Below are 14,026 nucleotides of genomic sequence, written 5' to 3' on the forward strand. Positions count from 1 at the left end.
TGCATGATGTTTGCATGCACTGCTTCTATTATATGCAAATAAATCTCATGCATATTCATTAAGGCTATCTTGAAAACCAGGCCTGTTTGTGAATCTTGAGAACAAGAGTTAGCCACCTCTGAGTTTAGGCGTTGGAGCCTAGCCATGGTTTATGAAACTGAAAAGGGACTTAAATATCATTTAATCTCCTTCCCTTCTTAATATTTTTTTTTTTTTAACAGTTCTTGAAATGAGCAGAATTGGGGGAAGTGCATAGAGAAGCTGTAGATTCCACCTAATTCACAACACATCTGTTACCAGTTTGCTCCTTGCTGGTCTCATGAAGCAAAATATGGGAACCTTTTTTGGGCACATTGCAAAGAAATTGATTTGCAGAGTTCCCCATAGTTGAAAATATTCTTGTGCTATGTGGTCATATAGTGACTGTGCGGTTATTGCTGACAACTTAAGCTGTGTATATGGTTTTGGTTCCCTGGAAGATAAAGAGAACAAATTCTTGGGAAATTTTCCATTTCTAAATTTTGGAAGTTTCCAGGCAAAGTTTGTATGACCCTGTTCCCCCATGTTATAAAACAGTACCACCTAGTTGTCTATCTGGATGAACTCTATTTTATTCTTCAAACATGGAATGAACACTTTCGGAGCCTTGAAAATTGCTGTCAATTCTAGGTGGTTGATGAGAGGCCTTCTCTTCTAATGACCATGTTCTTTGGAGAAATCTCTGATGAACTCCTTAAACTGGATTGGAAACATCTTTCTTGAAACTTATCTTAGTTAAAGAATTGATCTTTTAAATATATTGTATGACTCTAACCATGTCCTAGACCTGATGAGAGTATTAAATATTCTCACTTTATCAACAGTTGGAGATGTTGGTTTTATTAAAACTATTGCTCCCACTGAGTGTGCAAAAGTACTGACATAGATTGTTGCTGCCATGTAACTTAACATATTGGTGAAAAAGAGGACAGAAGCTTTTCTTTAGTGCTTGATCCATAGGATAAGCTTTGATAATTTATCTGTTCTCTAAGGCAGAAACGCTTTCCACTGGGCTGTCCAGATGGGCCCCATGAAGTCTATTATATGAGATGGCTTCATGTTGGATATTTATTTTATTTATTTATTTATTTCGGGTTTTTATATACCGGCATTCGAGAACGCAGTCCCATCATGCTGGTTCACATAAAACAAGGGTGTATCGTAAACATAAACTAAAACAATGGTGCAGAAAAGGCAGTTACATATAACAGGGTGATTAGAACTTGGCAGAGGAAGAAGAGAAAGGACAGGTCATTAATTCAAACATATAAACGATAGCGGAGATGGTTAATCATGGTGTAGGTGAAGGTAGGGATTGGTATGGATGAAATAGATCAGTTTGAGTCCGGGAATGCTTGTGTGAATATCCATGTCTTTAGTCTTTTTTTGAAGGTTGAGATGCATGTTTCCAGTCTGAGGTTTGAGGGGATGGAGTTCCATAACGGTGGAATGGCTGTCGAGAATGCCCGATCTCTTAGTGTGATGTGTCTGGTAGATTTGGGCGGTGGTACCTGTAGCGTTCCTTTGTATGCATCTCTTGTTGGTCTTGATGAATTATGTAGTTGGAGAGGGATCTGTAGGTCGATGGGAGCCAATAGGTGGATATTTTTGTATGTGGTAAGGATGGCCTTGTATATTATTCTAAAGTGTATAGGTAACCAATGGAGGCTCTTTAGGATGGGGGTTATGTGATCCCTTCTCCTGGAATTGGTCAGTATTCGTGCAGCTGCATTTTGTACCATCTGAAGTGGTTTGGTATAAGAAGCGGGAAGACCAAGTAGGATGGTGTTACAATAGTCTAATTTTGAAAAAATGATTGCTTGCAGGATGGGTCTGAAATCTTGGGCATGGAAAAGCGGTCTAATTCTTTTCAGCACTTGTAGTTGGTAGAAACAGTCTTTAGTTGTTTTGTTGATAGTGGCTTTGAAATTCAGGCGATTGTCAATTAGGACTCCTAGGTCTCTCACTTGTGTGATTGTTGGTGTGTCTTGTTGTGTCGAGGTGATGGTGCTGTTCTCAGAGGTGATGAGCAGGAGTTCAGTTTTGCCGGAATTTAGTACCAGGTTGAGGCTGGTGAGGAGGAGTTGAATTTTTTGAAGGCATGTGTTCCAGTAAGTCAGCGTTTTTGCAAGGGAATCCTTAATGGGGATCAGGACCTGGATATCATCAGCGTACAGGAAATGTTTGAGGTTGAGGTCGGTGAGAAGTTGGCATAACGGTATGAGGTAAATATTAAATAAAGTAGGAGACAGGGAAGAGCCCTGTGGGACTCCTACTGATGAAGGGTGTTGTGCGGATTCTTTGTTCTGTAGCTTGACCTTAAATCTTCTGTTGCTGAGAAATGATATGAACCAGGAGAGTGCTGTGCCTGAGATACCTAAGGAGGCTAGTTGGTTAATGAGTAGGGAATGGTTAACGGTGTCAAAGGCTGACGAAAGGTCCAGTAGGATCAGTAAGAAGGCTTGTCCTTTATCAAGGCCCAGGATGAGGTGATCTGTCAAGGAGATGAGGAGGGACTCCGTGCTAAGTGTTTTGCGGAATCCGTATTGTGATGGGAATAGGAGGTTGTTTTCTTCTAAGTAGTTTGAGAGTTGGGTGTTTACCAATTTCTCCATGATCTTGGCTATGAAGGGGAGGTTGGCGATTGGTCGGTAGTTGTTTGGGTCATTAGGATCTAGGTTTGGTTTCTTGAGTAGTGGTTTGAGCGAGGCCAATTTGAGGTCATCTGGGTAAGATCCTTGTGTTATTGAGCAGTTTATGATGTCTGACAGGGATTTGGAGATAGTGTCCGGAATTGATAGAAGCAGTTTCGAGGGGATGTGATCTGATGGGTGTGAGGATGGTTTCATTTTCCGTAGAATATCTTGGATCTCGATGGAGGAAGTGAGTTCCAGTTCAACTAAGCGGGTATTGTTGACGGCGGTCTGAGGTGAGGTAGATGTAGAAACTGTGTTAGTGGGAAGCTGCTTTAGAAGTTTGCTGATTTTGTTGTTGAAAAATATTGCTAGTTCTTCCGCTTTAGATTTAGCTTGGGTGAGAGCGATTTCTGGAGGGCTTGTTTGTGTGAGATTAGAAACGTAGCTAAAGAGGGCTTTAGCGTCAAAGACTAGGTGGTGGATCTTGGATGCGTAATAGTTCCTCTTGGATCTTAATGTATTGGATTTATATTGGTGAAGAGTTGATTTATAGGTAGATAGGGTGATGGTGCATGGGTTTTTGCGCCATTTAGCCTCTTTTTGTCTTAGCAGTAGTTTAAGCTTTTTTAGCTCTGGTGTAAACCATGGTTGTCTTTTGGATGAATTGGGGTGTGGTTTTTTTGTTGTTAGAGGGCATAGCTTGTTGGCAATGGATTCCGTGATGGTGTTCCAAGATCGTAGAGCTGAATTCGGATTGGTGAGATCTACTTGAGTGAGATGTGATGATATGTGATTGCTAAGATCTTCCATGGAGCATGTTTTCCTGTAAGTGAAGCAAGGGGAGGGTATGCGAGATGGACTGGTATCTTTTATTGAGAATGAAGATGTTACGAGGGAATGATCTGACCAAGGGACCTTCGTGCACGTGGGGTGCTGAACAGGTTTAATTGCTGTATTGACGAAGATGAGGTCAAGCGTGTGGCCAGCTTTGTGTGTGGGTTTGTTGACTAGTTGAGAGAAACCTAAAGCGGAGTATGCTGTGAGTAAGGCTTCGCAGTTGGGTGATAGTATAGAGTTGTCGACGTGGAGGTTGAAGTCTCCTAAGATTATAGCTGGGGCGTCCAGATTGATGAGGGAGGTGGTTAGTTCGACCAGAGGAGAGGCGTCTGTTTCCAGGACACCTGGAGGGGCGTAGACAAGTAGAATTTGGAGTTTGTCTGAAGAGAAGAAGCCAATTTCGAGTTTAGAGTTTGTATTGGTGGAGTGCTGAGTGAATCTGAGGTCCTTTTTTGTAGCTAGGAGGATTCCTCCTCCTTTTTTTCTTCCCTGGCGTGGGATGGAAAAGAAATTGTATGTCACTGTGGGTAGTTGATTAATTATTGCAGTGTCTGAAGGTTTGAGCCAGGTCTCAGTAATTGCGCATATATCCGGCTTCACATCGACGAGATAGTCGTTTAGTATTACTGATTTCTTTGATAGGGATTGAGCATTGAATAATGTTAACGAAAATAGTGTGAGGCCTAGCAGTTGGGTGAAGGGAGTGATCATAATTGGAGATATGGTTTTGAGGTTGTGGTGATGGGCCTGTCGAGTTGGAAGGCCTTTGGAAGGTGGACAATGAGGGAGGATTGGGATTGGGAAAGAAGGAGACATTCTGAGATTGCTGAGGCAGGTGAGGGATATTGGCCGGTGAAGGTGCAGCGTTAGTTGTCCTTGAGGGGACAGGGTGATTAGTGATTTTGTTTGTTGTCCGGTGTAGCCAAATGTTTGGGAGATATTTGTAGGTGAGGGAGGCGCGTTGCTGCGGGATAACGTCTGACCAGTCCACTGTCCTCAGGGGCTGCACGAAGGGGCGCACAAAGGGGCTAGCCTTTGTGCGCCCCTTCGTGCGCACAAAGAAATCCTAAGGAATGAAGCAGAATGGATAAATAAGTTTCCTGAAGATATTGGCTAAATATAAACCAATCGTCCAGGTGCAAGAAGACAAAAACATTGTTTTTCTTTTAGTGAGCAGGAACACCTGTAAGACATTCTGTGAAAATTCTGGGTATTACAGAGAAGGCAAATGGGAGAACATGGCACTGGTAGTTTTCCTCTGCTATGGTGAAACATTGAAATTTCCTTTGAATCTTATAAAGTAAGATTTATATATGTATTTATAAAAACAATCACGTTCCAGTTTTTACAATAACATTTTTCATAGCAATGTACATGAGCAAAAATCAATAAAATATAAAATTAAAGCATAACACAAAAATATTTAAAACATATGCCAAACAAATATTTCAATCATTCTTTTACCATCAGATGTCTACTCTACTAACCTTTCAAGCATAGTCATACCCTGAGATTAAAAATTGCTCCCAGAAGCTCAGTCACCATTAGACATATTTTTATCTTATGCCAAAATCACATCAAATCAATTTCCTTTCTAATAAACAGAGGAAGGGCATTTCATAATTTAGGGGCTGTCAATGAAAAAGAACGATTTTGTAGTCTTACATGTAGAAATCTCTTAACCAATGGGAGTTAATGGGAGTCACCATTTTGTGAATGAATGTTTCTTAAAGAGCATTTCCATGAGATTTTATTAAATGTGAGGTGGTCCCAAACCCCGCAGAATCTTAAAAGTTAACACCAAACTTTAGAATTTACATCTCAGTCTAACCAGCAACCAATGCAATTTCACAAGAAGTGGGGTGGCTGATTCTAGTCTTGAACATCCCAGCACTGATCTTGTGACCATATTTTGGACCACCTGTAGCTTCTGAATTAAATTACCTGGGAGTCCCCAGTAAACGAGATTACAGTAATCAATAATTGTAATAACAAGGGCATAAACTACAGATTTCAATGCCTGTGAGTTCAGAAAAGTTTTCAGTTGTTGCTCTAATCTTAATCTGTTATAAGCGGAGTGAGGCAGTGAACCAATTTGACTCTCCTTTGACCAATTTGAATTAACATAATTCCAAGTCAATTTACATCTGCACTAGCTTTAACTAAATGCTTGGACCTGATGTTTACCTGACTAGTTTACCTGCTTGCAGAATTTGTTTATTAGATTCAAAACTAAGAAATTGTTACTTAACTGTCTACCCACTACTTTCATACACTCACTGAAAAGAGAGAGTCTGTTCTGGAACAATTCCCAAAGGTACAACAATTTGAAAATCATCAGCATACATAAATGGGGTAAAATCAAATGAGCAAATGATGTTACCCTAATGGGATAGGTAAATGTTGAACATTAAAGGGGATAATGAAGATCCCTGTGGAACTCCCTAATTTACAGAACACAGATGAGAGAATTGATCCTGAAAAAATATCATTTGATTCTTGTTCTCCAGAAAACTAGAAATTCATTTCAAAACTGTTACCTGTAATCCTAATGACGGACAACGGGAAACAATATCATACTCGACTAGATCAAAAGCATTAGGTAAATCGAAAAATACTAACAAAACTGCAAGCCTCTGTCTAACTGTGGCAAAACAGAATCGATTAGGTTCACCATGATAGTCTCCATACTACAACTCTTATGAAAACCTGCCTAAGCAGAATCAAGTTGTCTAGCTCTTTCTAGAAAATCAGAAATCTGAGAAGATACTACTCTTTCCAGAACTTTAGCTACAAAAGGAAGATTAGCAACAGGTCTATAACTGGAACATATTCTTGGATCCATTTCTGCATTTTTAGTATCGGCGTCATCACACAATTTTTCAATTGATCAGGGACTGAGCCCTCTGTCATTGAAGAGTTGATCACTCTTCCTAAACCCTTCAAGATCAAATCTGGTAATAAATCAATGAGGTAAGAAGGACAAGAATCGAAACATTTTAGATTTCTTTACTCATTTACTACAGATTTAATTTCCACCAAAGAGACTGTCAGATTGCTTAAAATCATCCACATCATTGAATATAACAGTATTAGTATCAAGTGAAGTATCAAAGGCTCCTGCCTGCAATTGTATTCTCTCCACCACCTCTTTGACTACAACTGAAATTTGCCTATCAGGTTGGTTCGAGCTAGTCACGTCTTCTTCTTTCACGATAGATATGGAATTTTTCAAATTAGATATGTTTTCCTCAAAGAAAAAGCAGAATATATCACAACTAGGCAAATCCTCATAAATCAGGTTCCGTTTATTATCCTCCCCTAAAATTGACCCGACCACTTTAAAGATAACTCTGGACTCAAAGGGCTAGATTCATCAAACTATCGCATGCGATAGGAAGAAGGGCATGTTTTATGGTAATAGCGCACTTTGCGATAAATAAGCTATCTTAGCACTTTGCATAGGTATTGCCGCAGAGTGCCACAATTAATGTAATTCCTACCTACAACCACGGGGGGGGGGAAGAGAGAGAGAGAGCACCTAGCTAATAAGGCCCTCATAGTAGTTAGGTATTTATACCTCTATAGGAGGCCCACCTAGTTACTCGAGGTAAGGTTTAGGTAGTAGTATAGGGGTTAGGGTCCACTTTGACATTCAGAGTGAAATGTACGAACAGAACAGTGCACTCTTGTGAAGATTTGATGTCCTTTGGAGTGAGAAAATTCACACACAGATGACATTTATACAGTGTTCTCTCAACCTAGCTTGATGGACTCTCTACCTTGGGAACATGAAGCTAGGTTGAGAGAACAGTGTACAAATCTCATCTTTGTGTGAATTTCCTCACTCCGAAGGACAACAAATCTTCACAAGAGTGCACTGTTCTGTTAGTACATCTCACTCTGAATGTCAAAGTTGCCCCTTACCCCCCTATTCTACTACCTAAACCTCACCTCGAGTAACTAGGTGGGCCTCCTATAGAGGTATGAATATCTAACTACTATGAGGGCCTTATAGCTAGTCTCTCTCCCTCTCCCCCTCTCTCTCCCTCTCCATAAGGAAATATGAAATTGCCAAGGCCAAACAAGGCCACAAGAACCTGGCAATTACCCAAACACTAAGAAGATTCCTTGCTACTGATGCAAATAATAGCAGTGGCTATTCCCTAAGTAAACTTGATTAATAGCCGTTAATGAACTTCTCCTCCAAGAACTTATCCAAACCTGTTTTTGAACCCAGCTACAGTAACTGCACTAATCACATCCTCTGGCAACAAATTCCAGAGCTTAATTGTGCGTTGAGTGAAAAAGAATTTTCTCTGATTAGTCTTAAATGTATTACTTGCTAACTTCATGGAATGCCCCCTTGTCCTATTATCCGAAAGTGTAAATAACTGACTCACATCTACTCGTTCAAGACCTCTCATGATCTTAATGACCTCTATCATATCCCACCTCAGCCGTCTCTTCTCCAAGCTGAACAGCCCTAACCTCTTCAGTCTTTCCTCATAGGGGAGCTGTTCCATCCCCTTTATCATTTTGGTTGCCCTTCTCTGTATCTTCTCCATTGCAACTATATCTTTTTTTGAGATATGGCAATCAGAACTGTGCACATTATTCAAGGTGCGATCTCATCATGGAGCGATACAGAGGCATTATGACATTTTCCGTTTTATTAACCATTCCCTTCCTAATAATTCCTAACATTGTTTGCTTTCTTGACTGCTGCAGCACACTGAGCCGAGGATTTCAAAGAATTATCCACTATGATGCCTAGATCTTTTTCCTGAGTGGTAGCTCCTAATATGGAACCTAACATTGTATAACTACAGCAAGGGTTATTTTTCCCTATATGCAACACCTTGCACTTGTCCACATTAAATTTCATCTGCCATTTGGATGGCCAATCTTCCAGTCTTGCAAGGTCCTCCTGTAACGTATCACAATCCGCTTGTGATTTAACTATGAATAATTTTGTATCATCCGCAAATTTGATAACCTCACTCGTCATATTCCTTTCCAGATCATAAAAAAAAAAAAATATATATATATATATATATATATATTGAAAAGCACCGGTCCAAGGACAGATCCCTGAGGCACTCCGCTGTTTACCCTTTTCCACTGAGAAAATTGACCATTTAATCCTACTCTCTGTTTCTTGTCTTTTAACCAGTTTGTAATCCACGAAAGGACATCGCCTCCTATCCATGACTTTTTAGTTTTCTTAGAAGCCTCTCATGAGGGACTTTGTCATACACCTTCTGAAAATCCAAATACACTATATCTACCGGGATCACCTTTAACCACATGTTTATTAACCCCTTCAAAAAAATGAAGCAGATTTGTTAGGCAAGACTTCCCTTGGGTATATCCATGTTGACTGTGTTCCATTAAACCATGTCTTTCTATATGCTCTATGATTTTGATCTTTAGAATAGTTTCCACTATTTTTCCCGTGCTGAAATCAGGCTCACTGGTCTATAGTTACCCGGATCGCCCCTGGAGCCCTTTTTAAATATTGGGGTTACATTGGCCACCCTCCAGTCTTCAGGTACAATGGATGATTTTAATAAAAGGTTACAAATTTTAACTAGTAGATCAGAAATTTCATTTTTTAGTTCCTTCAGTACCCTAGGATGCATATCATCCGGTTCAGGTGATTTGCTACTCTTTTTAGTTTGTCAATCTGGCCTACTACATCTTCCAGGTTCACAGTAATTTGGTTCAGTTCTTCTGACTCAGCACCCCTGAAATCCATCTCTGGAACTGGTATCATAGAAACATAGAAATGACTGCAGAAGAAGACCAAACGGCCCATCCAGTATCTCCCCAACATCCTCAGTAGTAAACACGGAAGCAAATAATTCATTTAGTCTTTCTGCAAAGGCCTTATCTTCCCTAAGAGTCCCTTTAACCCCTTGGTCATCTAATGGTCCAACCGACTCCCTCACAGGTTTCTTGCTTTGGATATATTTTAAAAAGTTTTTATTATGAGTTTTTGCCTCTATGGCCAACTTCATTTCAAATTCTCTCTTCGTCTGTCTTATCAGTGTTTTACATTTAACTTGACAATGCTTATGTTTTATCCTATTTTCTTCAGATGGATCCTTCTTCCAATTTTTGAAGGATTTGTTTTTTGCCAAAATAGCATCTTTCACTTCACATTTTAACCATGACAGTAATCATTTTGCCTTCCTTCCGCCTTAATGCATGGAATATATCTGGACTGCGCCTCTAGGATTGTATTTTTAAACAATGTCCATGCCTGTTGAACACTTTTAACCTTTGCAGCTGCACCTTTCAGTTTTTTCCTATTTTCCTCATTTTATCAAAGTTTCCCTTTTGAAAGTTTAGTGTTAGAAATGTAGATTTACTTAATCCACCTTCCAGTTATTAGTTTAAATCTGATCTGTTATGATCACTATTGCCAAGTGACCCCACCACCGTTACCTCTCTCACCAAATCCTGCGTTCCACTAAGAATTAATTCTAAAATAGCTCCCTTTGTTGTTGGTTCCTGAACCAATTGCTCCATGAAGCAGTCATTTAATACATCCCATGAACTTTGTCTCTTACAAGTCCTGATCTTACATTTACCCAGTCACTATTGGGGTAATTGAAATCTCCCATTATTATTGCACTGCCAAATTGGTTAGCTTCCCTGATTTCTCTTAGCATTTCATCATCTGTCTGACCATTTTGTCCATTTGTATCACTGTACTCTTACCCAACACACATGGGATTTCTACCCATATAGATTCTACTGAGCATTTAGTCTCTTGTATGATCTTTATCCTGTTGTACTCTATACCCTCCTGGACATAAAATGCCACACCCCCACCAAGTTAATCCTCCCTATCATTGCAATATAATTTGTACCCTGAGATAGCACTGTCCCATTGGTTATCCTCCTTCCACCAAGTCTCTGTGATGCCAATTATGTCAATCTCATCATTTGCTGCTATACACTCTAACTCTCCCATCTTACTTCTTAGACTTCTGGCGTTGGCATACAGACATTTCAAAGTGTGTTTTTTGTTTGAATTAACAACCTGCTTTTCAGTTGTTAGGGATAATTTGGAAATCATTAGCTTCGGTGATTTTTTACATATAGGCACATGGACTTTGTTTGCTTCTATTGGAACCTCTCTGTTGGAATGCCCTAATTCTCCTGTTTCATTAGTATCCTTCAAGGATACATTTCTCCAAACCATGCACTGCTGAGTGACTGACGGCTTTCCCCCTTGTTCTAGTTTAATAGCTGCTCTATCTCCTTTTTGAAAGTTAATGCCAGCAGCTTGGTTCCACTCTGGTTAAGATGGAACCCATCCTTTCGGAAAAGCCTCCCCCTTCCCCAAAAGTTTCCCCAGTTCCCTAAAAAACTGAATCCCTCTTCCCTGCACCATCGTCTCATCCATGCATTGAAACTCTGGAGCTCTACCTGCCTCTGGGGACCTGCACGTGGAACAGGAAGCATTTCAGAGAATGCCACCCTAGTGGTTCTGGATTTCAGCTTTCTACCTAAAATCCTAAATTTGGCTTCCAGAACCTCTCTCCCACATTTTCCTATGTGATTGGTGCCCACATGTACCACGACAGCTGGCTCCTCCCTATCACTGTCTTTAATCCTATCTGGGAGATGTGTGAGGTCTGCCACCTTCGCACCAAGCAGGCAAGTTACCAGGCGGTCCTCACGTCCACCAGCCACGTCTCTCTCTCTCTCTCCCCCCCCCCCCCCCGCAGTGGTGGTAGGTAGCTTAAAAGACTAACAATGCTATGTGCGAAAACATCGCAAAGTGCGATAAAGCCATGTCGCACTACTTAACGCAAATGAAAAAGGTGTAGTTATTTGCCATCTTAAAACTGTGCGATGTGGCTTCGCAATTTGCGAAGCCAGCCCACTTGGCCAGAAATCCCGCCCCAAACTCCACCCCTTTTCTAAATTAGCATTGCACCATGCGTTATGGTGCTTTTCACATGCGAAAAATACCTTAATGCATGCGAAAAGCCCATAACGCAGCTTGGAAAATAACCCCCATAGTTAGCTATCACAATGATTCCAAAGTAATACTTTTTTTTAAATCAAGGTCACTTCCTTAAAATATTCATTAGCTGCCTCTCTCCAAACATCCATAGTTGTCCCTATCTTTAACCATCTCCTTTCTGATCTACACAACTTACTTTTCATATCTTGTAAATATACAGTATACCAGGGAGCCTTTCCACTTATACAGACTTTTAACGTCTGTTCTAGATCCACACGTCTGTGCTAGATCCACACCTTTTTCTAATAAAGAATTCCAAGAAGAAATCCAAAAATCTATACTTGCCAATTACTCTTCCCAATGATCATCCTCCAAATTAGAGATTACCTCTTTTTTTTCTAATCTTTTTATTGTTTTCCACACATAAAAAAAACATACAATCAGTAACTGGTTCTCTTGCAGTGTACATATGTGCATCATATTTATGGTCAGTCAATGGGAACATAGATGCTTATTCATTAATACATTGCTAATATATAACCAAGGTTCATCCTTATAATATTCCATATTAACTATCTTGCAACTTCAATAATCACCAGCATGCTAACAGTCACTATAAAAGCTTAAACTATAGCAATAGTATATATTATCCCAGGACAAGCAGGATGCTAGTCCTCACATATGGGTGACATCGGTAATGGAGTCCTATGTACGGAAAAACTTCTCTAAAAGTTTCCATGAAACTTTTGACTGGCACCAGAGTGCCTACTGAGCATGCCATGATATTCCCTGTCACAGGGGTCTCCCTTCAGTCTTCTTTTTTCCGCGAAGCACTTAGCATCGCGGTATAATTGGAGTCCTGAGGTGAATTCACCACCTTAAAAAAGTTTCTTTTTCGGAAAAAAATTAATCCCACCGCAAGGGTTTCCCTTCGATAACACCGCGGTAACTTTTTTTCCCTTTGGTTTCCAGCCGGTACCGAGATTTTTTTGTCATTGCCGTCGACGGCTGTCCGGCAACATGGCCTCCGGGTTCAAAAAATGCCCGAACTATGCGCGGAATATGTCGATAACCGACCCGCACTTGGAATGTGTTCTTTGCCTAGGCAAAGATCACAACATAAAATCGTGTAATTTATGTGCGGAGATGACCTCAAAAGGCCGTCGTCTCCGAGCTGAGAAAATGGAGCAATTGTTTAATATACAATTGCTTCCGAAGGCATCGACTTCCATTCAGTCATCGCCATCAGGATCCGTTCGTCAGGTCCTACTGAAGAAAAGTCGTCCGGAGGCTGGAGACGCTTCCACGCCTTCCCCGTCAATATCATCGAAGGCATCCACTTCTGGGAGTGAAAAAAAGAAGGAAAAACATTGACACCGGCATCGACGACGCCAAGCACCGATGACCGAAGACCCATCGACAGGTACGGCCTCACCCGCAAAAATACCTCGGACGAGTGCGGAGGCTTCGAGGCCTACTGATCCAGGGCGATCCCCACCGATATCGGTGCCGGGTTCCGTACCCCCTCAGGGCTCTGAGGGGGTATCGGCATCGCCATCACCGCCTCCCTCCATAGCTGCTCTGGTATCACCAGCTATGAGAGTGGAACTTGACTCATACATACGTCAAGCGGTGCACCAGGCTCTGCGCGATGCGATTCCGCCACATCCACCGACACTTCCATCGATGCCGATTCCAATGCTGGGAGAACCATCACCCTTGAAGCCGCCGGCACCGATGCCACGGGAACCGCTCCCGATGCCTACCCCGGTACCCTCGCCGGTGCCACCGATGACTACACCGATGCCAGTGGAGGATGTCTCGATGCTCCATCCTTTTATCACTAAATTGGACACACTGCTGGATATCCTTTCAAATAAAACACCAGAAGAGCCTATTCCAGGCCCCTCTGGAGTATCAAGACCTCCAAGGCCTCATTCTCCTCTGTTACCAGCAAGGCCTAAAGCACCTTCCATAATACCAGTCACTCCTCACACTCCACAGGAGGTGGCTACTGACACCAGTTCCGAATATTCATCAGATGCAGATATATTTTCCGAACCCTCTCCACCTGACGACCACAGCAAGTCACCTCCTGAGGACCTTTCCTTTACAAATTTTGTAAGGGATATGGCTGATACCATCCCCTTTCAACTACAAACAGAGGTGGATGCAAGGCAGAAAACCTTGGAGGTTCTACAATTTGTAGATCCTCCTAAGGAAATGTTGGCAGTACCTGTTCATGAAGTGTTTTAAGACCTTCAGTACAGAATATGGGAACACCCAGGATCAGTTGCAGCAGTCAACAAAAGATCAGAGGCAACTTATTTGGTACAACCTATTCCAGGTTTTCAAAAATCACAGTTGCCGCACCAGTCAGTCGTCGTAGAATCCGCCCAGAAAAAGGCGAAGCGACTGAAATCACATTCATCTACACCACCTGGGAAGGAAAGTAGATTTTTGGATAACCTAGGATGCAAAGTTTTTCAGGGTTCCATGCTGGTATCCAAGATAACATCATACCAGC

The 14,026-nt window shown here is 41.3% G+C and overlaps 1 protein-coding gene across 8 annotated transcripts in view; it reads left to right on the forward strand.

Annotated features, from left to right (window-relative positions):
* The window catches only part of SENP1 (SUMO specific peptidase 1), a 458,603-nt gene that overhangs the window by 218,397 nt on the left and 226,180 nt on the right, over positions 1–14,026 (forward strand). The gene's annotated exons all lie outside the window — the stretch shown is intronic.

This window comes from Rhinatrema bivittatum, chromosome 3 (genome assembly GCF_901001135.1).
Source record: "Rhinatrema bivittatum chromosome 3, aRhiBiv1.1, whole genome shotgun sequence".
Lineage (NCBI taxonomy): Eukaryota > Metazoa > Chordata > Amphibia > Gymnophiona > Rhinatrematidae > Rhinatrema > Rhinatrema bivittatum.